Genomic DNA, 26,903 nt, shown 5'->3' on the forward strand with positions numbered 1-26,903 from the left:
CATCCACCCCAGTTGCTGTGACAGAGACCGTGACCCAAAACAACTTGGGGAAGAAAGGGTTTGACTTATATGAACTTATCACAGTCCTTCACCAAGGAAAGTCGGAGCAGGAACCTGGAGGCAGGAACTGAAGCAGCATCCATGGAGGGTTGCTGCTTACTGCCTTGCTTGTCCTGGTTTGTCCAGACTGCTTTCTTATACAACCCAGGACCACGTGTCTAGGGTAACGCTGCCCACAGTAGGCTGGGCCTGCCCATCTACCATTGATCAAGAAAATGTCCTTCGGTCTTGCCTACAGGCAAGCTGACAGAGACAGTTTCTCAACTGAGGTTCCTCTTACCAGATAACTCTAGCTTATGTCAAGCTGACAAATAAATAAATAAATAATACATAAATACATAAATACATAAATAAATAAATAAATAAATAAATAAATACTAACCCTGATACCATCTCTCTGAATCCAGGAAGAAAGTGTGTATTGCCCAGTGCTTATGTGGCAGAAAGAGGGGTTTGGTGCAAGGAGCTATCCCTCCGGCACCCAGTGAGTTTTGGAGTCCTAGCAAGGCTGTCTTCATCACAGTTGGGACTGAAGGACTAAAGAGCTGAACACAGATTGGGAGGGCTCCCATCCCATCTCACTTCTGCTGGCGGAAGCCCAGCCTCTTAGCCCTTACCAGACTGAGGGTGGCACCATAGACGCTGTACCCTTCTAGTTCCCAGGTTCATTTTGATGAAATATGGCTATATGGCGACCTCCACTGACTAGCCCTTATACCCAACCTGGCTTAGGGCTTGGGAGATTTGGTTACAGACCAGTCATAAACGCCACCTGTTTAAAAAAAAAAATAAAATAAAAAAACTTTCCTCTGCCCCTCTTGAGGAAAGGAACCAGGCCAGGAGGCAGGTTTCTTGTTTTTCTGAGCACCCCCCACCCCTACCCTGCATCAGCTGAAATGATTGCAGTCACCTGAAAAGCTGGGCTCTGAGCTCGCTCACTCCGGAGAAGTGTTGCCGTGGACGTACAGATTTCCTGGATCATTTTCAATTACTGCGAGAAGGTGCCAATTGTTAAAACTAAAAAAAAATACCCACAACGGCTGGGGGATCTTTTCATTACCTCTTTAGGTAATTTGTTCTGATTGCAACTCTTTCAAAAGACAAGATTACACACCAGGGAAGTGCAGAGATGAAGAAAGGGAAATCTATCCCCTGCTGAGACTAGAGCAAGCTCAACTCCTCAACTCCGTATTTGAAAGCTTGGGCCAGATTCCCTTACCACGCTAATGAAACCTTGTTAGCTCTGTACACTGGAGCTGAGCTGAACTAGTGAGAAGGGAGCCACTGGCAGAGGGCAGAGGGCCAGGGTCCCCGTGCATTTGGAGACCGTTGCTCTCTTTGTCATTCTTAAAGAATAGGAACTTAAATATTTGCTAAAAAATAAAACTGCTGTCGTTAGACGCAGCAAGGACAAAGTTGCAATCCAACATCACTCAAATGAAAAAGGACACTAGCCACGTTTGCAAGTGGTAAACTTGAGTATTGGTGTTTTCAAACTTTACATTACCCCACCCCATACACTTGTTGCCAATTCTATTTATCCCCAGGTCTCCCCTCCCACCGAGGTGGTATTTTCCTGGTAGGCTAAGGGTGGGCTATTTTGTTTACAAGCGGTAAGTAGTTGCTTACATTCCCATCAGATGCTACAGACAAATGGCCTTCCAGCTGGCAGAGGGAGAAGCAGCCTGTCTCTGCATTGAAAAGATCCCGGCTCCATGAACAACCAGCACCAAGCAGAGACAAAGGGCACTGGCCCAGAAATGTGCACAGCGGCTTGATTGACCCCACCACTATATTCTTGCCTTGGCATAATACCCATAGAACGGGGCAATACCCATCTGGGGCAATTAATTCTTAACCAAAGAGGAGGGCAGGACACACTCACACGGCCGCTAGGTGTCCGTGCCATCCAGGGATTACATACTCCTGTACGAAATGCAGTGACCCACACAAGGAAGCAGAGGTTCCAGCTGACCCAGGGCCAAGAAGAAAGTTCTGGACTGCAAGGTCCAAAAGGAGGCACGGTGACAGAAAGATCAGATCTCCTCCCTGCCCAGGGAAGCTTATGCTTAGAACCGCTAAGATTTTCTTTTTTCTAGATCTACATTTGCTGGATACATAAAGATCTTGTATGAGAATTGTGTAGGCCCAGGAAGCACACCCACGCATCCAGGTGTGCCATTGTTCGCTTGATTCTTGCCCCACGTGTTTTCCGTCTAAACAGCTGAGAGTTGGTCGAAGGAAGAGAAGCACTTGTGTGTGTGTGTGTGTTTACATAAAAAGGCAGAACATTGTGCATTTTAAAGTTATCAGAAAAAAAACTAATTTTAAAGTTGTTATTATTATTATATTAATTGGGGGGGAAGTTTTTCAGAACCACCAATACCAGGATTCTTGGTTTTACATAGAAGAAAGCCAAGTGAAACTAAGGTGTCTTCCATCCTGGCCTTGCTCCAGCCAGGGCAGGGTGTAACTGGATCCCAGGCCATGACCAAGATAGCGCTGGGGAAAAAAAAAGAAAGATTCACAGATGAAGAAACAGTGTCACCTAGTGGCGATTTATCAGTTTCCCAGCCAGGTTGTCATGCAACTGCACTGCTTTTCTGTGCCCTGATTTTCCAAGACAATATTTCAGAATGTTTTTCTTTTCTCCGACTTCCCAACGCTCAAGAATCTTCAAGTTGGATGCCATCCAACAGCCCCCTTGCCTGACATTTCTTATGTGAGACTTTCCAACGTAGACACAGCAACCATCTGCCTCAAGGACCATATCCATTCTGGCTGTATTGCCCTCATCTTGCTTCAAGTTTTCAGCAAAATAACAGTTTCATGTGTGGCTGGCTTCATGTCTTTTACCAAATAGTAGTCAAATCAAGGCTATTTGTGTGTGTGTGTGTGTGTGTGTGTGTGTGTGTGTGTGTGTGTGTAGGGTCTAGATTCTGCTGTCATTCGGATGCTGGGCCAAGAGAGACTGCTCGCTCTTTCCTACCTATCCCTGGTCAGGACCCATTGTCGGTCCTTAAAATTAGTTTAGCATTGCCCAGGAGAGCATTGTGAACACGCATGTGGATGCTTCTCAGGCACTCATATCTATTAACTCAGTTTTCTTCTTCGCAAACGTTTGCCAGTCTCGCTCTGTTTGACAGGCCTGACCTGTTTCCACCTCCAGACCCTAACTTTGGAGATAGGAAAACAAAATAAGGAACAAAGAATGGTCCTGTTTACAAAAGGCCCTGCCATTGGTGAGCACAAAGGACAGTGAGAAATCCCTTCTCTGAAGCTAGACAAAGATCGCCCAAAGAGGAGACAATCGATTTAACTTTGGAAGGTTGAGAGACCCTTAGTTTTTCCAGTTTTTCTTTTAAGTGGATGCAACATCTCAGGGTGATGGGGGACAGAAAGCCCAGAGTCAAGAGAGTTCACTAAAGAGAATCACACAGGACCGTCCTCAGAGTCAATCTGCTGCCATCTTCATGAGTACCTGTGAGTACTTAGAAAAAAAGATCACCACACAGGGCTTATTGGCTCTTGACCTTCCTCCATAGATAGGTGGCTAGGGAGGGCCAGGACCATCCGAGTATCCAGTCACTCCTCCCAATCACGTTGTGCTATCCTGGCCTAATTGCACATGACCTGAGGTAAGAGGTAATTTGTAGACTGGGAAGAACTGGGGGATGGGGCAGTTTCCTATCTACACAACTGGGAAGGGGGACTGTCTTTCATGTTAGATGCAGACTTTCCAGCATGGTGGCTTTAAGACCGTGCATGCTCCTGTCTGCAAAACCCATTGCTTCGTCAGGACGTCTCATAAATACACAGGTTACTGCAGCGTCAATTTTGGTGGATTCATGCCTCAGTTTGTCCTTTGGACCTTTGTGGGAAGGGTAGACATTGTTTATTTCTCCCCAAGAAAAGGAATTTTTGCGACACTGAGAAAGAACCAAGGAGTCCAGGAAGAAGCCTGAAGGGAAATGAGATAGAATGGCAATTTAAAACCACAGCAGGAGGATGCTTAAATGCCCTTCGGAAGAACTTGGTCTTAATGTACAATTAGATTCCACCAAATTATGTAGCACAGCAAAGAGACTTCGTGCAGGTCTCTGGAAAACACAGCACTTTATTCATCCTGGCCATCTGAAACTATTTCCTCCACAAAATGGTCCCTTCATTTAATAGTCAACAAAGCAGAAGCCCAGAAAATGAGTTGCTTGTCAGTATTGGGACTAGAATTTAGATGTGTTGGGTCCATCTTGTTGTCATAAAGAGATAGGTACAACGTGCAGTATTTTTAGAAGACTAAAGTCATTTCGAGCCAGCAACTTCCTTGTTGTCCTTCCGTTTGCCCATTTATCTGCTTAGAATACACTTGCACTGCCCTCGGTTGTCAGAGCAACCGCATACAGCAGGAGCCTCCTTTCTATGAGAAGCGATGGTTTTATAGACACTCTACTCAAAACACTCGCATAAGAAATACAAACATTCCCATGAGACGGGAGTTTCAAATGAGTAAGGGAAAGTAAGCCATTGTGGAAAAGACAAGTTACTGAAGATATCAGAAGAGCTTGGCTCTGTACATGCTTCCAGAATGTTCTGATTCTGTTGACATTGCAAAGTCATTAGCCCTACTAGCATCAGAAGAAAAGATAGTCAGCTTGTATCAGCAAAAGACAATAACAATAGGAGCAAGGTACAACTCCATTTACATATGCCAATGTCTTCATGAAGTCCATGACTTTGTATGCTAACTTAGAAATTAATTAAAATTTGCTTAATAAGACAATCATGGCAACTAATTCTAACTTGATGTTCTAGAAACCACTATATTTATTTAAGAACTTTGTTCATGAAGTTGGTCAGTACTTTCTATTTCTGCAGTGCTCATAGGATTAGGATATTTGCTTGCTAAAATCTTAGCAAAAAAAGGCAGCTCTGTCACTCTTGCTGTTGTTCCTTCCCTTAACTAAACCCAGCTCGACTCCATCTTCTGTGACCCGCCGATACATAATGCAAAGTGTGTGACTGAGATGACATTTCTTTTCTCCAAATGAACACCAGGCATTTCTCGTGGAGCCGAAAGCTAAACTCCTCTGATACGATGCATTGACTGACACCATCACTGAGGTATATTATGTTGAGGCTAGAATTCCACTCATTGAGGGAACACCCAGTGGGGTAGGGTACAAGATGCGCTGTCAGGACTCCGAAGCTGCCAGACCACAAAGTGTAAGAATATTAGCACAGGTTCTCCTGTGCCCTGTTTGTGTCAGCCGGCATACTAGAAGGCGTCATTCCTAAACTCTCCTAGAAATGAGGCCGCCTGGGCTGACCATACGAGGTGGAAATGCCCTGAGGCCTGGCTGATGTCTCTCACTTCCTACTTTCCTACAACCAGCTTCACTGGCACTTCTCAGAACTATCTGCAGAAACTGTGAAGCTTGCAGAATCCTGGATTATAAAAACATTTCTGTAACGGCTGGATCGCCCCTGTCAGATGTAAATAAAGCCAGTGACCAAGACTCTCGATCTTCAGATCTTCATGAGTGACTTTCTGAGAGTGTCTGCTCTATGGCTTCAACTGCTTGACATCAGAAAACTTAAAACGCTACACACTCGAAACAGAGCGTGGGGCTCGCTGGATTGAAATGCAAAGTCCACTGAAAGTGGTGGCCTCAGTTCATGTATTATTACAAGGCAGAGACATCAGACCTCTAGGGGAGCTACAATAAACTAAATGCCACAACCAAAAGGAACTGCTCATTCATGAGAGTGCCATGGCCAAGGAGAATTGTTCATTCTCCTTGGCCATATTTGAGAGAAGAATCCATGTTCATCCATCCGAACAGTTATCAAATGTCAGGCCATAAATGGACACTTTCAATGAGCCAGATAGAATGTGGTGACCTTGGTCCACTCTCATGGAACTTAAAGGTAATATATATATTAATATAAAATTAATATATATTAATATAAAAGAGTCCATCTGTCTTGGGTCTAAAGCGAGAGGAATCGCGAAGAGGAAGTGGACACTAAACAAAAGAGACAGGAGAGCACACTACATAGGGTTTAGGAGGTGGGGCCTGATGAAGACCATCTACATTGTGAAGCCCATTGCTGTGTTTCTTCTTAAAGACTCTGTGCACCGGCCATCCATCTATTCTCTACCATCCCTACCAGTCACAGAACCTGTTACTGAAGCTGACTATCTCTTACCAGGTGAAAGCACAGCCTTTGTAGTTTTAGACTACAAATAAGCCATGGATAGCGTGAGTCCGATAGTCATCTCCAGCTATAATCAGATAGATACCAAACCCCCCATGTTCCTTTGCTCCGGAGCAGTCAGCTACGTGAATCTAGTCATGGTTGAGAGTGTATCCAACACAAAGCAACGGCAGCAGTCTCGGGACCACACAACCACAGCCATGGGCCTAAGTGATAAACCTGTGTCAAGGACTAAATGTCAAAACTCCTCTCCTGGACAAACAAGAACTTGTAGACCTTCAGACACCAGTCAGGTAGGACCAGGAGTACTTTGATACTGGCCACCAGTCATGGAGCTGAGAATGAACAAGACCAAAATGAACATCAAGCAGGTAGTCCATGTGAAACAGGCCATTATAACAGGCAAGATAGAAACATAACCTATAAACATTCAAGGGAAGAAATTAGATAGCAGAGATGCTAGAGGCCAGAGTCTGCCAAAGGACTCAGGCGGTGCTGCTACAGATCCGTGGTTTTATACATGAGCAGCCAAGTGGCTGCAGGCAGAGCGGGCATGGCTTGCTCATGGCACTCCACTGTCCTGGTGCGGTGAGGAGCAACATCTATAATTTTCATGTGAAGATATTACACACTGTTGGACATCATTCTAAACTGTGAGACAGGCCACTTAGGGTCATTGTCAGCTTGCCAAGGACTGTGCCACAGAATAACAGTTTCTGAAACCCAGTCCTCATGAACTCTAACGCAGACACTCAGTCTCCCAAGAAAGCTCTGAAGATGAAGCCCAGAGCATCTGGGGTCTTCTATGGAAAGCTCCTCGGAGAGATGTTGTAAATTATTGAGCTGCCACATTCTTTATATCTGCAGTCAGTGTTCAAGATTCTGTTGATGAAAGAGACAACATACATCTCACGTCAAAGGCTTTGCAAGAGGAGACAGAAAAGCTGGCTCTGTCCCTGATTAGATCCTTCAGTTTCCAGTCCAAGGTGCCTTCCAGAATTAATATCCTTCAGTTCTTCATAAATCAAGCTGTGCATTATAATTAAATATGCTGGCAAAAGACAGGCCCACGAGGGCTTGTATAATCCCCCTTAAAATCAATTATTAATGAATGTTTGGCTTGCAGACTTTGTGTGCAAGAACTGGCCTGGTGCCCACAATGTGATCTTCTGTTCCCATCTACCAATCAAGGCTATTATAATCAATAAAGCCTTGTTAAACATTACTGTGGGAGTGAGAAAGTGAACAGAGCTAATAACCTACTACATATGTTATTATTGTCCCTCGACCCAGGTGTTCCTTTCTCCATCACCTGGATTCTTTGTGTTGCAGGATATCCTGGTACTAAAAGATGTACCAATTAAAGTATATTCCCAGTCATTTACCTTTTAAAAAGATGCACTATTTTTTTTCAATTCAGGATTTAGAAACATCATTTCAGACTAATTTCCTGAACTATTTTCTATTTTCTTACAAGACTAATAATTAATAGGTTAGCCAAAATGGATATTTGCAAAAAACTAGATACTTTAGATGAAATAAAAAAGTTAACTAACTTATTTATGGTTTATTGGAAAAACAAAGAGTTGAACAAGAATATCAGGTGCTTTGATATTTAAGTAAAAAGCAAACAAAAAGTCACCGTCATCTATTGGTCCAAAAACCCTTCCAGTTAGACGTTCTGTATGTAATCACAAAAGGTTGAGGGTTAACTTGGACCAGCCTTCCCAGCAGACTCTCATTAATCAGAACCCCATCTCAGTGTGTTCCTGCCTAAATTAAGCCAAGATTCATCCTTCAGTGTACTCCCCAGTAAAGAACTGAGGTCATGGTAACAGCAGCTAGCCAACATAGGTAACTTACATATGCTGGGCTTTGGTCCAACAACTTTAACTGTATTGATTCTTACCTCATGAGATATGGGCTCCTACCCCTGCAATTATGCATGTCTAAATTTAAAAACTAGCCATACTATCTCATAGTTATAAACCTGGAACCTCCGAACGTTGCCCAGTGACTTCCTAGCATGTATTTGTTCTTCTGTTTGGTGAGGAGCCTGTCACAGGATGACAGCGTGGCTCCTGGGACACCCAGAGGATGCTTGTGCGCTAACAGAATCAGAGCATCTCCCCCAGGCAGGATCCATATACTATTCAGCTCCAGGAACAGCAGCAGTCCTGGCTCAGTTTACCCAGATGACAGGCCCTTGCTCCATCCTATAGACTAGACTCTCCCACACTCTGGACTCTCAGAGCTGGACCACTAAAAAAATGGCTTCCCTGCCTCACTCTGAAGTGCACTTCTTTTTCTATAATTCTAGATGCTAACCCAAATCTTCCATTCTGAAGCCACAGTCAAAGCCTTCTTTATAGTGGATATCATACACCTGGAAAGCTGATTACAATGTTCTCTCCCTCACTCTTCAAGGACTGTTTTGACAGTGGGTCATCCTGGGCATTCTTCTCTGGGCCTTCTGAACTATGAAAAGCTGCTGTTTGTAATGCAGGGTCTAGAGACAGAATTAGTTACCAGGAGGCTGATGGAGTCTCAGAAGTGTCCCCCAGGACTGCAGGATGCTACCGTAGATATCACTCCAGACAGCCCTTGCAGAGACCCTCAGTCACATCCAATGTGTAACTCCCCTGATGCACAGGACTTTCTTCTCTTAACCACTTATGGAATCAAAGCTTGTTGAATCCAGAGGCACCTGCACAACCCAGCCTGGAGCTTGTGATATGAGGGTGGGTCATTGATTCATTCTCATGCCTGAGAGATCAAACCCAAGAAACAGGACAACTGGAGAGCTTAACTAGAATTCTGAATCAAAATGCAAGTCAGGTCTGAGAGTCAGATCTGTGAGGAACCAACTGTCCCCCTGTAACAGCAGGGACACCCGTGAACATGCAGCCGTGCGAGCAAGAGCAGGATTGTGGGTATTTTTAGACAACTGTTCTTATGTTGTATAAACGCTATTTAAATAATTCATGCCTTCATAATCAAAATCCTACACACCAACTACAGTAGATTTTATCTGCATACACTGGGGAGGCTTAAAACATTGCTATGTTCGGGATGGCGCCCATTATCATCCTCCAAATTCTTCATTGCCTTGGAATTGTGGACCGGAATCCTAGTTTAAAAATCAGCAGAGGAAAATGGAGCATGCATTTAAAATAATAAGAAAGAAGCATGCCTAACATTTAGAATAATGTTCCTCCCTCCCCTTTTTCTGGATACACAATAGAATTGGCTTGTTTCAAAAACACTAAGCCGAATATAAATTTATAATGTTAAAGATTTTTACTAGTTGTGAAATTTAGTGAGACCGCAAAGTATGCAAAGAGCATTATTGCTGGTTGCTCTTCAACCAGAGCAAAGTAACATACACTGCTCTTAAGAGGGATGAAAGCTTACTCAGATACCATAGATGCGCAATAAAATGATAACGAGTTTCTATTGTTTTCTGACACCTCATTGTCTCTTTTTCAAGGGCATTTTGTATAAGAAATTGTTAAGGCTTGACGCTCTCTGACTATAATAATAGAATGACATACTTAGTCTGCTGAAAAGCAGCCAGGACTTGTGGGGACAAGAGAGAGGCCAGTTTTCCCAGCTTCCATAATGATACCAACTAAGACATCGATCTCCCTGACAAAGATGGATGACACTTGTCTCTGTTATGTCAGGAAGACATCAACTTCTACACCATTAGTACACACATGGGCCTTAAGAATGAAAGAAAATAAAATTTATACTTAGCAAATCTATTTTATTTTCATTGATTTTAATATAGTTGCTGTAAATGTAGTTGGGAAAATAAAATTGCCTGGTCTTTATCTAGAGAATTTAAGGGCAGCTAAGAAGAAAAGGCACACTCTCAAGACAAGGGATACAAACATAACATACATAAAAGTTAGTTTTTGCAGGGGCACAACTTTGGAGAGTCAAGTTAAACCCTGCATTCCTCTTATCTTCTCTTTCTATGTCCAAATATTCCTCAGTTTCAGCCCTCTGACTGCACACGGGAGTGGAGCCTCAATCTAGATGCATTGTGAGTACTCACTCAGTTAACGTATACTAAAAATATGAATTAAAGCTCTATCATCTACATTCAATTAGTAAAAAAAAACTCATTTTAAGAAACTGAATCCATGAGCCCAAAAGTAACAAAAAGAATGTCTTTGTGTCACCTCGTTTTTTAATACATAAAATATGTCTCTGAGGCTAATGGCCATGGGAAGTTTTATTTGTTGTCCAAAGGACTTGGGAACTCAGGAAGGAATGGTGGCGGGGGAGGTTTTGGCAGGGGTGGAGCCCAGGAAGGAATGGTGCCGGAGGAGGTTTTGGCAGGGGTTTGGAGAACAGAACACAAAAGCACATGATGGGAGTTGGAAAATATTTAGAAAACGCAAATACAACAGCCTGTGTTAATTCTCAACGGATTGGTGGCTCAGTTGGCTTTCATGAGATGGGGGGGGGGTGCAATAGGGACCCTGCAGCCCACTCTAGTGATGAATGTTTTATTCAAACGCCATTGTTAAGAGAAACAGGGACCTCTGTGGCCTGTGATGCTTGCATATTTACCATGTCAAATAAAACAATCTGTAACTAAAAAGAAACAGGCCAATATGCAAAGTTTATGAATACAGCTCCCAATAGGATGGTCACTCTCCAGGGATGGAAGCAGACAATGAACGAAACCAAAACAGAATCAAACAAATTCCCCAGGAAACACAGCAGCAGCATAGGCCCTTAACCAACGGCACGAGTGACTGAACTTCAGATCGGTGGGTCTGGAGGCTTAAACAACTCCAGAATCATTTGTGTCTTTCTGTTTCTCCCAGTGCCAAGGCTTGGAAGGCCTCATGCCTGCCTCACCACAAGCTCCAAACCCACTTCCGGAATTCCCAGGGAGTCTACTGGCCAATGTTGGAAGAAAGGAAGATGGGGCTATTTTGGCTAAGGTAGCTAGGACCTCTGTCTGGCACATCCTTCAGGTTCTAGAGGCCCCAGGAGTCTGCAGAACCCACAGGCACAATCAATAATTTCAACTGAGCTTATAAATATCAAGTGTTTGAAGATACACCAGATGTAAATGTTTTTAAATGTTTTTTAGGAGCATTTGGGGAAAAAAATCTTTTTAAGGGAATGTCTTGTATGAATTCAATTCCAAACCATTTCTCATCCTCAATGCGTTGTGACTCATTATTTCTGAAGACTCAGAAGCTCAGAGCCCGTGTGCTGGGTTCACAGCACCCACCTCCACTTTCTTCGGTTTCTTTGGAGCTGCCCCACATAGATCCAGTTACCAGTCTCTGTGCTAGCCCTTAGCTCTCCACTCCATTGTCTCCGTTTCCATAGCAGATGTTCTAACTCAGGACGTTATCTGTTCTCCCTCTGGATCCCAACATAATCATGCCAAAAACACAGACAACAGAAAATACTGGCTCTTTCGTGCACCCAAATGCTTCCACTGGGATTCCACTGCGTTCAGAGTCAAGTTTACATTCCTTGGAGGGAGGGTTACCCCAAATCTCTGCAGACCTGGGCTCTACCTGCCTCTCATGGTCAGCTCCTGCTCTGTAAGGCTGCCAGCGGTCCACAACCCACATTCTTGCTACTTCGCAAACACCATTCAATGTAAGCTTTTCCTAAATCCTGACGTCATTTCCCCTCCTCCTTTTTCTGCTACCTATCCTTCAAGATGGATGTGCATCTAAACCTGTGTGTATTGGAGAGATAGTCTACAAAGAGTGGTTTTGACTGGAGAGTAGCAAACTGCTGCCATCAGAGTGTGCCTGCCATAGGAAGCTATGAGTAGTTCAAAGGGGTTAAGGCAAGGGGGGCAAATGAAGAGGATTGCATCAGACATTTTGAAATCTCCTTGACCATAATGATTAACAACAAGCATGGCGTCTGTCTGGTCTGACTTGAACAGAGACAATGGCCGGGTAGACATCCTCGCAAAATGCCTTTCGTTAAATGCTGTGGTGGTCTCTGGGCAAGTTCGTGGTTCTAAAGATTCTTTTGTGATGTTACGATCAGGCAATTCTCCCTATGTAGGAGCCCTTCTTTTAGAACCTCCTTATTTTATCTACTTTTCTCTTTCATTCCTTTGCATGTGATGTGTATGTGCTCTTGTATGTGTGTACATGTGCGTGTATGTACATAGGCCTGTAGAGGTCAGATGTCTGTGTCAGGTGGCTTCCTTGGTCACTCTCCACTTTATTTAGTTATTTGTTTGTTTATTTATTTATTTACTTGGGTCAACATCTTTCATGGACCCAGGAGTTTATAGACTTTGCTAGATTGGTTATAAACTCCAGAACTCTGCCTACCTCTTCCTCCCCAGCATTCAGAGTACAGACTTAGGCAACCACAGCCAGTTTTACACGATCTGGGAATCTGAACTCAGTCCTCAGGCTTACTGGGAAAACAGTTTACTGAGTCACTTCCACAGACTCTTGGGAGTCTTTAGTTGTTGCTGATTTGTTTTGTTTTGTTTTGTGGTGATGGAAGAGTGCTGGTGTTGACAACGCAGTTCCAGTTTTTGGTGGTGGTGGTGGTGGTGGTGGTTTTGTTTGTTTGTTTGTTTGTTTTTTGTTTTTTTGAGACAGGATTTCTCTGTAGCTTTGGAACCTGTCCTCAAACTAGCTCTTGTAGACCAGGTTGTGTACCGACGTAAAATGAATGCAGGCAGATTATAAAAAATATATACAGCTTTAATGTAGAAATAGACTTACAGTACCACGGTTCCCGTGGGGAAACAGGAAGCAGAAGGGGTGCCCCGATTTATAAGTAAACATTTGCCCAAGGCAAGCCCGCCCCCTAAGGGGCTGGCTTAACCTTACAAAGTTGGCCTTGAACTCACAGAGATCTACTTGCCTGCTCCCTCCAAAGTACTGGGATCAAAGCCCTGAGCCACCACCACCCAGCAGCAACTCTGTTTCGATTCTATCAACTTTCATATTCCTTTCAGATTTGGCTTGCCATACCTTTTTTGTTTGTTTGTTTTTGATTTTGCAAGACAGGGTTTCTCTGTGTAACAGCCCTGCCTGCCTGTGCTGGAACTCACTTTGGAGTCCAGGCTGGCCTTGAACTCACTGAGATCTGCCTGCCTCTCCCTCTTAAGTGCCAGAATTTAAAGTGTGCACCCCCACCACCTGGCTTACCATACTTTTTAGAAATCGCCCTTTATTGCTCTCGTTTCTTCATGCCAACCTAACACACTCCATAGTCCATGTGCTAAGCCTGTATAAAGTGCTCTAGGTATCTACAGATTTGTCAGCTGTCTTCGCTCTCCACGACTGTGGATTTCAGGTCACAGATTCCTGCTCTTCACTTTCGCATCCAAAATTTAGCTCGGACTTTGTTAAACTCAAGATGTGTTTTAAAGATAAATGAATGAGAAAACCAATGAAACTGTCTTCATCTTTGAGTACAGAATCCAGGAAAATCCAGAGAAAGACTCGGGCCACCAACTGGGGACCAAATGGTCAAATGCCTGAGCCGGTTGGGGACTTTCCCATTCCAGCCACAGTAGATAGTGAGTCTCACCCCTCGTGGAATATCTAGGCCTACTTCTTTTGTGGAAGACTATTATAAATAAATCTGACCCACAGATCAGGAAAGCAACTGCATATTACTTATGGTCCCACTGAGATTGAGAAATATATCTGATTACTTGGGAAAGCAGATAAAATCCAAAAATACAAGACTATGTCTCTAGGTACCTAGTATGTTAGCTTGTGTTCTGCTTCCAGCTGACATTCAAAGTGAGCAAAACCATATGTAAACCTCTCCTGTATGAACTGTCCTGTGTCAGAAATTATATTTAACCAAGTTCTCTTACCTTAACTATATCATTAAAAATCCAAAAAGGTCCCGTTTATTCTCAACCAACTTTGTCAAGCCACACAGGGACAGGTTCCTTTAAGATGTAAGTATCCCTTCTGCAATGAATTGGTCCCCTCTGTCCCACACTATATAATGGAGTGTCCTTAAGGTTTGGAACACACTTATTAGATAAGTTATTATTTTAGTCTTAGCTGTGTTAGAAGGGAAAACTGAACCCCAGCGCAATGAAGTTACTTATCCAAGGTCACCCAGCTACTGAATGCTCACATAGGGCCAGGAATTAAATCTAATACCATCGTTAGTCCATCGTTAGGCATCAGAGAACCAAATCTCAGCCACGACTACCAATGCAATATGCTTATCGTTAAGGTACATTGACTTATAAGAATTTTGCCTTGTGCCCATGATGCATCTTACAGCTTTTATAGGCAACTCTCCTGTGTTTGAGTTTAAATTTACTGGCAGGAATATTAGAAGGATGGGAAGACAAAACACAGTGCACGAGTCTACCCCCAGCTTCCCAGCACCCAGGATTCTGATCAGAGCTTGCACAATCCTCTCTTTCAAAATTCTGACCTGCTAGCTTTTCATAGTGCCAACTAACCCACTTTTCAAATGCATTTGGTTTAAAACATACATTAAAGATAAAGTGCTTTGAATGAATCAAAGATAAAACTTGGGATCACTCATGTCTATGAGTAAATAGGACAGCTGCACCAGGGAACATGAAAAGGGGGTGCTTTAATAGAGGGGTGCTTGCCAGAACACCAGCGCACTTTGACCAGGAAAGGCATTAAACAGAGGGTACGATCAGCTTTCTTCCCCCAAGAGGCCCTAAACAACATCCAGTCTCTGTTCCACACATGGTGTCTATACACAAGGCAGGAAGAACAAGTGTCTCACACTGCAGGGGTTGGTTGACATAAACTCACGGGGTCAGCGTTGGCAATGACTCAGGGCATCACAGATGATGAGCCCCTTTTAGGACAAAGGGTTCTGCCTCCAGCTAGAATTCGAGGTGAGCAAAACCATGCACGAACCTGTCCTATATGGACTGTTTTGTGCCAGAGATGACATTTAATCAAGTCCTCTCACCTGTAACTGTATCATTAAAAATCCAAATAAAGCTGGGCAATGGTGGTGCACACCTTCAATCCCAGCACTTGGAAGGCAGAGGTAGGCGGATCTCTGTGAGTTCGAGGCCAGCCTAGTCTAAGAGCAAGTTCCAGGACAGGCACCAAAGCAACAGAGAAACTTTGTCTCAAAAAAACCAATATATAAGTTCGAGACCAGCCTGGTCTACAGAGCTAGTTCCAGGACAGGCTCCAAAGCCACAGAGAAACCGTGTTTCGAAAAGCCATAAAAAAAAAACTAATATATATACATTTATATTATATATCATATATAATATATATGTATATATATTACATATATATCCAAATAAGTGCTAGGGAGCAAAGACACAGGATACTGTGAGGATGGAGTCAGCCTCCAGGAAGAAGTAGCATTGCCATAGCAATGTGAACTGATGATGAACCATCAAAGTAGGTAGAACAAAAAGCAAATTTCAAGCCAAGGGAGCAGTGTGTGTAAAAGCATTGGTCTAGACAGCATCTCTATGCAAATTAGAAGAAAAGACCCCACCCCTTCTGCTCCTACAAATAAAATTATCTCATATGTCCATGGCACAATCCTATGCTAATACAGTACCGATTGGTCATGTGTGGTCACCAGACGTGATGTGACTAGACACAGTAGAGGTGTGGTGGAAATACAGAGTACACATGCAGGATCAAAGATCTGCCCATGTTGAGAAGAGACTAAGACAGCTCAACTGTTTTCACATTGACAACATGTTGAAATGGTACCATTTGGATGCATAGGGTTTAATAAAATATTCTTAAACTGAATTTTATATCTATTTATTTATTGTTTGTTTGTTTGTTTTAGGGTTTTTTTGTTTTTTTTTTTTTTTTTTTTTGTTTTTTTTTTTTTTTGTTTTTCGAGACAGGGTTTCTCTTTCTAACAGTCCTGGATGTCCTGAAACTTTCTTTGTCAACCAGGCTGGCCTCAAACTCACAGAGATCCACCTGCCTCTGCTCCCCTAGTCCTGGTATTAAGGGCATGTGCCACCATGCCTGGCTTCTTTTTATCTTTTTGAGGAACTATTATTGTTCAGTGTATGCGAATATGTGTGAGCCTGGGTGAATAGATGTTCCTCACATGTGTGCAGGATCCAAAAGAGGCCAGAAGAGGGGCCAGATGTCCTGAAAGCCACCACGCTGATGCTGGGAACCCAAGTCTCATCCTCTGAAAGAGCAGTAAATCCCCAAAACACTGAGGCGGAGTTCCAGCCTCAGCTTCATTTTATCATTGTGTGTGTGTGTGTGTGTGTGTGTGTGTGTGTGTGTGTGTGTGTGTGTGTGGTTACAGAATGTTTAACTGATGCATGGAACTTTACGGCTCCTGCAATGCTTCTATTGAATAGTGTCGGTACACTCTTTTGTGGAGTGGCCTTGAGTGTACCCAGCCTGGCTAACCTGGGTAGTAGGAATGGCCAGGACTGGGGAAAAGGTAGCAGAACAGAGTCCTGGTCTCCCAAGACGAGGAGGACAGCTGTGTGAGGTCAGACGAGGCAGGGTCCCCTGCTGGCTTCTCCCTCTGAACTGTCCCAAGCTGCATTCTTCCACTGTGTTCATGTTGCTTTCCTTGCTTTGAAGTTTCTCCTCTCAGTGGTTTCCATGAGAGAGGACGTTAACAAGACAATCTCTAACCAGGGACACACAGTTTAGCACGAGACACAGGCAAGCATGTGTGAAGAGTCCTCAACTAAGAAGGGCTCAAGGGGTAAATAATTGGGTGCTGTTACTGATTGATTGATGGGCATGGCTAGAAAATGGGACGATTCCTAGACAGACATGCGCATCAATCGTGAGACAAGGTGTTGGTGTGTGATTGATGACAGTGGCTCTCAGAGCCAAGGGCGCACACTGTAAGGCTAAGAGGGACAGGAGAAGCAGGTCAATCCACCACTGTCCCTGAAGACCTCTCAATGTTCACAAGCAGGTATTTCTTCTCCACGTGAGACACACACAATTCTCTTTAGCTGTCTGGATGAATAACGTGTGTCTCTTATACCTTCCATTCATAGAAGAAACCAGCCAGTTTCCTTAGGGATTTGGGAGAAAGAGGAAAAGCAGTGATTGGAAGCATTCACTTAAGAACACTGAGGGAAGCAGGAAACTCTGTGTCCCATCCTAGAGATCCTCCCTTGTCGGCATTTATTCCTGCTCCGTTCACAACAGCAAGAAAACAGAAGCAGTCTAGACGGCCACGAACACACAAAAGGTTCACAAAAATGCGGCCCATGTGCACAATGGAATTTTTTTCAGCCATATAGAGAAAGAAATCATGAAAACTTTAGGGAAATGAACGGAACTGGGAAATGCTATTTTAAGTGAGGTGGTGTCAGAAAGACAGATGTCACCTGTTCCCTTCCGCCGGCAGATCCTAGCTTCTGACTTTCCTATGTGTGCTTTTATGTTTTTCCGTGATGAGTTGAGGCAGGGAGACTAGGAAGGGGCACATAAAAAAGGGAAAGGGGCTTTGAAGAATGGGCAGTGGCGAGGAAAATAGAACCGTGTGATGTGAAATAGGCTGGGGTACCCGGGTAGGAGGGTACAGACGAGGATGCAGGTGAGAAAAATCACTACAACTAAGCATGTTTGTGCCTTACAACATGTATGCAGATACCATAAAAAAATTCTGCTTCTGTGTATGCTAATTTAAAATGAAATTACATGTAAAATTTTGAAATTTAAACTTTTATTAATTCTTTGGAAATTCCAGACAATGTATTTGGATCACGATCACACTAACTTTTTCCAGATTTACCTCCAACGTTTTTTACTCACCCAAACTTTATCTTTTTTGTTGTTGTTTTAATGACTCTAGTTTGTACGGTCGAGATATTCCTGGGATTGAAGATGCCCACTGAAGTGTAGTTGAGCTACCAAAAGTTTTCAGAGGCCATCAACTGTCCATAGCTCCTCAGCTAAGGGTGAAGCTCATGGCCCCCTCCCCACTCCATGTGAGAATGTTGTCTTGCTTGGCCTCATGCAGGTCTTGTACAAACAGCCACAGTCTCTGTGAGTTCGTGTATGCAATGGCCTTGTCACATCCCGAAGACACTCTTTCTACTCGTTTGTTTCAGCTTTATAAGGAAAATAATTTTGTATATATAGTGACTTAATTCTAGAATTGACAATAAAACCAATTCAGCTATTTAAGCTGTCCTTGGAAAGGTCGTTTAAGCTCTGCTACAGCACTGTAAGTTAATATTGCCATTGCTTTCAATTTCAGTTCTCAAGAAATTGAAGCCCTGAGACGATAGCTAATCTGTCCGGGAGCTCGTGACTGTTAGGTTCTTACTGGCTTCAAAACCCAGGCAGTCTTGCGTCTGCCACTGTAGCTCATCCCTCCCCACAGAGCTTAGAGGTCCTGTGCTGAGCATTGTCCATATGTTTCATTTATATTAAAGACAAAAAATCATTAAGAAAAACTAGGGCAGAAAGTTGGCATCCCCTGTTGCCCTTGCTGAAGCCACGGTCAACCCCACTGCATCCCTTGGCACCACGGCTATGGTACACCCCTGAGACAAGTCTTCTTGAAGCTGTTTGTGGACAAAGTTTCAAAGAAACAGCAGAAAAATTTGGTGTTCTGAGCACTGGAGAGAAATGATTTGGATATAAGGGTTCTCCTTTCACAGAATTGTTCCGGGATTGATGTGCTAGGGTTCAACTTCAGCCTCCATTATGGCATCGGCAGCAGGTCCGTCCATCTACGGGAGAAAACTGAGGATGGAAACATCCTGAAACATTCACGCCCTGGACTCTTGTCCAAGGCAAATGCTGCAGCAAACACAAATGGTTCGCTCCTGTTCATCTGTGCTGTCAAGGCAGAGTGGACGAAAACATGTGGTCTTTGGGGAGGTCAAAGAAGGCATGAGCATCGTGGAAGTCATGGAGCGTTTGGGGTCTAGAAATGGCAAGACCTGGAAGAAGGTCACTATAGCTGGCAGTGGACAACTCTAATGGTTTTGACTTGCAGGACCTGACATTCTCTTTGTAGGTCTGGACAGCACCCCTGCCTCATCTGCTAACAATGTCTATAATCTATGCTCTCACTGAAGTTCTTTGAGTTCCATATTTACCTCCATATCAAGTCTAGCTGGATTGCAGAGTTAAGTTTGTGATTATAAATTTAAAGCTAAATAAGAAAAAAGAATAATTAGGACACTGGAAATTATCTACTTTGAAGTATTCAACAAAATGAAAAATTGTTGTTCTATGTATTGTTGACTCATAAGGAAAGCCATTTTGAATCTCCAAGGGGATTTATTTTCTTTCACTCAGAAGTCAGTCCATACTATTTTAAAACATAAAGCAACACGAAAGCCTGCTTTGCCGCTCACTTCCTATGGGGTTCGAGAGTGGATGGTGTGTGCTCATATTAACCCTCGAGGTCACAGTGCACTGAAATAGCTGCTAAGATTGCATCAGAAAGGAGGGCCGTGCTTGCTACATCCTTCCTACTGGAGGGACCACTCTAGGTGTGATAAAGGTCCTTCACACAGACCAGTCTCCTGGGAGAGATGCCTGTGGGCCACAGGTCAAAGCAAACAAGAGCCAGTGTGGGTTGGTGTTGACGTCAGTCACACCTTTGGCATGACCAGCAGGAGGGCTTCTCTGTTTGTCCAGACAAACTTTGCTGTAAACCCAGTCTATGCCAAATTTACATTGGGCCACCCTCAGCTCCTCCGCTATCATGACCTCTCACCCCCAGCGGTCAACCTGCAGTGACCTTGCTTGAAATCAGAAGGAGCCGAGCCCTGCAGTCTTTGTGCAGGTTCTAGAGCAAGCCCATGAGATGAAGCGCGCCATTCGGGCGAGCATGAAACAGTCATGGAACCTCCTTGGGCTTCGGCTCCCTAATCTATAAATTGAGGGAGTGTGTTAATACTCACTTCAGGAGAGGGAGCAAGGGCTAGACGGGTGTACATATGACTATAGAAACGTCTGGGGTACCGGAAGTACAAGCTGCCATTTTTACCGTCCAAAGCAGGCCAGGAGCTTTACCCAATCACAGCCTCTTCCCAAGCCCTCTCCTCCGCCTTCACATACCCACCAGTTTATACTTCCCAGTCTCTGACATTTCATATAAATGCAATCATATAACATGTAGTTTGTTTGGGTTTAGGTTTTGGTTTTAAGACAACAGGACTGGAAAAGAAGCCTTTACATCTTAGAAGCAAAATAAGAGGGTCCACCCCTCCACCCCTCCACCCCCCCTCCCAATAGCGCAGCCTTGGCCGCCTTTTCGCACAGGCTGGGGGGGGGGGAGAGCTCACAGGAGGAGGCTCAGCCTGATTTTGAGGAATGAAACATTTTAAACACTGAAGTTCATTTTCTATCGCAGGTATTATAGGAAGCCTTCTGTCCATGGAGGTTTGCAGGATACCCCCCATGACAGCATCTCATTACCGGCTAAGTATGCCCCCTGCTAGGAGATGAATTCCTTCCACTCTGACCTTCAGGATAGAAGTAAGAGAAACTTCTTCAAACACGTGTTAGGTAGTCCCAGGCTAAGACTCTCCACGTGGTTTTTATTGTTGTTTTCAATTTTGTTTTGTTTTGCTTTGCTTTGTTTTTTAGTTTTTTGAGGCAGGGTTTCTCTGTGTAATAGTCCTAGCTGTCTTGGAATTCACTATGTATACCAGGCTGTTCTTGAACTCACAGAGATCCACCTGCCTCTGCCTCTGGAGGGCTGGAATTAAAGGTATGCGCCACTACCGCCAGGCGGTCCATATGTTTAGAGCATAACAGTAATGAGTCTTGCTTTAAAACATATTCAGGCTATCTTTTGGCCTGAAAATGCTATTGAATTGCTTCTAGAAAGAAAACCCCTATATGGCTCTTACAGAGGAAGAAACAGTGCAGAATGAAAGACTTATCAAATCCATTCCTGATTTGAGAAGAAAATAAGAGTGTAAGTTTCTCAAAATCTGGAGGTCTTCCGACATATGGTTCTGGAGGTGATTACAGCACGGAGAACAATTAGCTGTCACTAGAAGTCCAGCCATGAATTTAAAACAGCAACAGCCCTGGGTTCCATGGTCCCCAAACCTCAGAGAGAAGCCAAGCACAACATACCAATGCAGGTATCATAGTCAACTACAGGTCTAGTTTTAGGAAAAGATGCTAAAGAAATTTGTTCATGCAAAATATGTTACGCCAGATTATGTTGTGCAATTGAAACCCTGGGGCACCGAAGCATAATTTCCTACGAAAATATGTTTTATAGATATTTGCATGGTCAATTATGGGACTAAATAATTTTATTCAGAAGAGTGTAATAAAAAAGAACAATGGATCTTGGATGCAAAACACCTAGTGTAAATTGTAACTCATGCATTCAATATCCTTGTACCTTAATGCCCAGGTTTCTTCTTTCTCTACTTCCATTGTAAAATAACCACGACCTCCAAGTCCCTTTTAGCTCTAAGAATCAACTGACGTCTAGTTTCACCCATGGGCTGATGTGACTCTTACACAGCCTGGAAGTCTTGCAGCTGGTCTCCCAGAGTCAGGATGGATTCCAAGAAACAGAAAACAAATGAGGATGCCTGTGCCTCTGGTTTGGGAATTAAAGACATTTTCCAGAAAGGCACCACTCTCTCGTTGACCACAAATACGATTAAAATGGAAAGTATTTTTTGAATGTGGCAATGAATGAAAGAATAATGTGCTTATCACCCTTGCTTCTTAGTTATCACAGGGGCAGGGTGTCCTGACGCCTCTCTAGGTAAACCAGATTCTCCTGAAGCTGTTAAGATCTGAGCTGGCCAGTCTTCAAGCAGCCCAGGGGAGTAGCAGACAGGGCAATAAACAGGAACTCTTTATTGCCCGTACCTGAGTGAGAAACCATTAATTAGGGAATGTGGAACCAACCTTGGGTCATTTTTGTGGGTTACACGCTGGCCCTGGAGAAAGTTGCCTTGTTACTGAAACAGACTCAGCCTTTTTTTTGCCAGCAGTGAAGATGCCCACTGCCCTGTGACTTCTCTGATTACAGGCTTACTCAGGTCCCCTGGGATTTCTTTATTCTAGGTCAGTCCTCTTTATCAGTGGACTTAATGGTGATCTCTGGATACTCATTCCTTTATAGGTTACCAATTACAGTGGGGTCACATTACACTCTGGCCCCATCTGAAAGGACTATTGAGATCCTCTCTGCATACTGTACCCACTCATAAGGCTGGACATTGCCCTGTTTTATAACTATATAGAAACTGGGCTGTAATACACAAGGAAAACTCGAGAATGGGCCTGTCAATTGCACACTTTACATGCCAAGATATTTAAATTGCCTTTTGCAATTCAACACAGATTGTATTTCTAATTTACAAATGATGACCCCATGCCAATAGAACTGGTGAAATAAAACCAAACTCTAACCCACTTGGGTTCCCTTTCTAGCCTTGGGATTTTTTTCCCTTAAATTAGAGTTTGTTTCCCAATCTATTGGAACAAAGTGAGAGATATCAGCTTTCACTGTAGCCAAAACATTTTACAGGAGCTGATGAAAAAAAAAATCACCATGAGGTAGATAAGAGGGTACACATGGTATCACCACAGGGTCGAGCGAAGGTGAAGTTAAACAAACATTTCTCGGTAGTCTAGCTTGAGTGCCCCATCCTTCTGCTTACAGGATACATAATTCTCAGAAATCAACCTTCTTGCTTGGGTTCCTGTTTCTATCTCCACACCTACTGAGTACCAGCTCTAACATTTACTGCTGCGGGAAAGGCTGAGCTCAAACGTCCTCACTGCAGCGCTGCAAGGACCAAGTTTGTGGGTGTGTTGTATGCTTCACACTGAAGCAGGTTTGTGGTATTTTTACAAAAACTGGTCTCTGCTTCCTAAAGAACCAGAGAAACCATTTTTTTCTAAGCGTTGCAATAGTCAATAGAGCCAAAGTGCAAAGTGCCTATTAAAGCAAGGGTTCAGAAACTGACGTCACTGTCTCCGAGTGACTTTAATCTCCTTGTTAGGGCACTGGTCGGGGACGAGGGTGTCTCTTTATGTTCCCTGCAAACATGGGAGTGATCTGATGTTGTCATTCGACTGCTTTCAAGAAACACAGCATCTATAGCTTGGATCTAGGCTAGATGCCTTCATGCCTGGCTTCCTGCTGAGATCTACAGCAAAGAATGCAACAAGTGGACAGGACGCATAAACTCAGTCTTGGTAGATCTACTTAGATACAAGCTTCCCAACCTTGGACTACTGCCATTGGGAACCAGATAATTCTCCCTTGAGTAGAATTTCCCTGCCCATTGGAGGCTGCTTAGCCCATCTCTCCTTCCTCTTCCTAGATGCCAGCAGCAATCCTCCTAACATTAAAAATGTCCCCAGACATTCTTGTTTGACAATCATTGCAGGAGTAAGGCACCTGAATCACTCAGAGGATCTGAAATAGGTTTCTAGTTATTTAAAAAAAAAATCCCATTTTAGGGCTGGTGAGATGGCTCAGTGGCAGGATGCTTGTCGTGCAACCATGATACCCCCGTTCAATTCTCATAGTGGAGGCAGAGAACTGACTCCTGAAATTTATCTTCTGACCTCCACACGCAAACGGGGACCACATCTCACGCTCAAAGTCACATGCAGGCCACACACACGCAACAGTAATACATAAAATGTTTAAATCATATTTTATGATTTTTGCTTGTTTTTTCTGTTTTTCAAGACAGGGATTCTCTGTGGTTTTGGTTCCTGTCCTGGAACTAGCTCTTGCAGACCAGGCTGGCCTTGAACTCACAGAGATCCGCCTGCTTCTGCCTTCCGACTGCTGGGATAAAAGGCATGCACCACCACTGCCTGGCTACATTTTATAATTTCTTTAGATCGAAGGCCAGGGTGGTTTGAGTGGACTGCTCAAGGCTCCTTTCCCAGTCTATAAAGCACCAGTCTGGTTTTGCAAGTTCCTGACTTATCTGAAAGGAGGGGCGTTTTCTAGTTCAATAATCAACAAAATCCTGTCTGAGTGTTAAACTAAGTAATGACCCTGGTTCTAGTAATATTTGGATTATTCTAGAACATATAGCTGATTGATAGTGAAAAGAAAATCCATTTTTCAACAATTTCTTGCTAATGTCATCAAAGTGATGACTGATTTGGGCCATTCAACTCTCTCTGTCACTGATGAACAGGACACCCGTGTTTCATAATGTGCCGTAATGGAACAGTAGATGAGATTCTGTGTCTGAGCTGTTGGACAAGTCAAAGGGCTCCTTTCCACGTCTCTCTCCTTCTCGCCCCGCCCACCCAGCACACAGGCATGCACATTCCTTTGCGGCCTTTATTAATCTAGATATTTACCTTCTCTGAGCTGTCAACCTTACTTGTGATTTCGTTGGTTCATTTGTCTGTTTTGGAGACTGTTTGTGTGTATTTTCTTTGGGACAAGGACTCTGAGTGGAGCCTAGGCTGATCTCAAATGCAGGACAGCATAGCCCTCCTCAGTTTGCAGGCGCTGCCATGGCTGCCTAAAGGAGTCAGGAATCTCTTCAAACGGCTCTTCAGATGGAAGCCAAGCTTGTGAGACAGTGTACTTCTCTCCTGCCGGGGGTATTCTTGGAGCAGAATCTAAAACCACCAACAGAAGGGGGCATTTAACATTTAAACACATACTTTTTAAAGGCAGCAGAATACATTTTAGTATGAGATTTTAAGGTCAAAGGACTATCTTTGTATGTAGTACACTCTCAAATACCTTACCATTCTCAAAGACACACATGTCCTAACATTTTATATATCACACACATACACACACACACACCACACACACACACACACACACACACACACACACACACACACACACACACACACACACACACACACAACTTATTCAGGCCTTTCAAAAGCAAAAAAGTCCTGTCATAAAAACTTAGCTCATCCACACCTGCCAACCCCTTAGTGCAATTTGAAGTCTTCGAGCAGATCTCAGTCTCTGTTGTAAGGAGACTTGTTCCTTAATTTTAAACCTTACAAAAGCTTTCTCAACAATCCATAATCCAGCTTGTCTGTGGAAGTTTCGGTAGCCCCAACACTGCTGTCCTTTATCAGTCAAGCTAGCCCTCCTCCCTGGGCACCTTACACCTCTGCGGTCACTGTTCGGGTGAAGAAGGAGTCTCTTCAACTATGTCGTTTTGTTTTCTGACTTAGTTTCAAAGGTCTCCTGAGTTTTTCTGTCTGTAAAGTCCTGTCCCTAACCAAGAAATCCCAGAATCTATGCATGGAGCTGAACTTGATCGTATTCTTGACTCTGGATTGAGAAAGTTGGCCCCCTTTATGCTCGAATTTCTGTACATAGGACTTATGATGACAACTTATTATAATACATGAAACAGAACTGCAAATTTTTTTCTTTTACAAAATGTTCATTATGAACCTAATACAAACAGATCCTTTGTAGAAATAACAGCTGATTTATTTGATAGCGTGTCATGCTTAAATTTATGTATCAAACCCAATATGCTACAGGGTGTTTAAATATTTGGCCAGACCATATTCTGGATGTTTAAGGATGAAATTAATATCGATATGCTAAGCAGACAGACCTCCACAATGTGTGTGTTCTACACTGTTAGAATCTGAACCGGAGCCAAAGGCTGGTGTTGCCTCAGGAATCAGCGTTTGGGTTAGAATGTCTGCCCTTCGGTTGCGTGGTGGCCTAACAACCTTTGGACTTGAAGTGGGATGCCTGCCAATCTCCACAATGACAGGATAAGCCAACCTGTTATAAAATCTCTCCCTTTCTCCTGCAGACATGGATGGTATAGATTTAATATACATATATTAACAACGGCTACGGCCGGGCAGTGGTGGTGCACGCCTTTAATCCCAGCACTCGGGAGGCAGAGGCAGGCGGATCTCTGTGAGTTCGAGGCCAGCCTGGTCTACAAGAGCTAGTTCCCGGACAGGAACCAAAAGCTACGGAGAAACCCTGTCTCGAAAAATCCAAAACAAAAAATAAAAAATAAAAATAAAAATAAAATAACTGCTACGAAGTCATTTCTAAGCACATTAAGTCAGTGAGCTAGCCCAGCCGCAGAAGATGGAACACCAGAAGGTAGCATTACCCATAGCTTCCCAGATCAGGCCAGGCCGCTGCTTCTACTATAGGTCTAGCCTAGGGTACTTGCTGGTGGGGTTGCTTATTTTAGGTTCTTTTCAATCAAGGTAAATCTGCTTCTTGGAAAACTCAACCGAATGAACTACACAACTTGAAGTTTCTGGCTCGCTGCTTGCCAGGCTCTGGGGTGCTGGGGCAGAGAGAAAAACAGAAGGTGGGGACAGCTGCTGATACTTTGTGACAAGTAACTTTGGAAAGTCTTTGCAGGCTTAAACAAAGTAACAAATGCCCTCCTGAAATGAAGCTAATGAAAATGATAAACACAATTTTTTACAAAGAAAAAAATGCCTATAACAAATAGAGTATGGTTGGTAGAGAGAAATGGAATGAAGGGTTTTTTTTTCTTTTTTACTTCTTTTGGCTAATTAATATTACTAAGTAACTAGAGTTAGGACATTGTGACAATATATTTAAATATATCATAACTGCTTCTTTCAGTGGAAACAGAGATTAAAATGAGACCACTTTGAAGTTGTTCAAATATTCCTATTTGCACTGTGAAGTGT

The 26,903-nt window shown here is 43.4% G+C and overlaps 1 long non-coding RNA gene across 1 annotated transcript in view; it reads right to left on the minus strand.

Moving 5' to 3' along the window:
* The window catches only part of LOC101991386, a 63,817-nt gene that overhangs the window by 15,901 nt on the left and 21,013 nt on the right, over window positions 1-26,903 (minus strand). Inside the window, exon 2 of the long non-coding RNA XR_001229252.1 lies at window positions 24,579-24,845. This is a non-coding gene — a long non-coding RNA (uncharacterized LOC101991386). The remainder of the gene's footprint in view (window positions 1-24,578; window positions 24,846-26,903) is intronic.

The sequence above is a fragment of the Microtus ochrogaster genome, linkage group LG4 (assembly GCF_000317375.1).
Source record: "Microtus ochrogaster isolate Prairie Vole_2 linkage group LG4, MicOch1.0, whole genome shotgun sequence".
Taxonomy (NCBI): Eukaryota; Metazoa; Chordata; class Mammalia; order Rodentia; family Cricetidae; genus Microtus; species Microtus ochrogaster.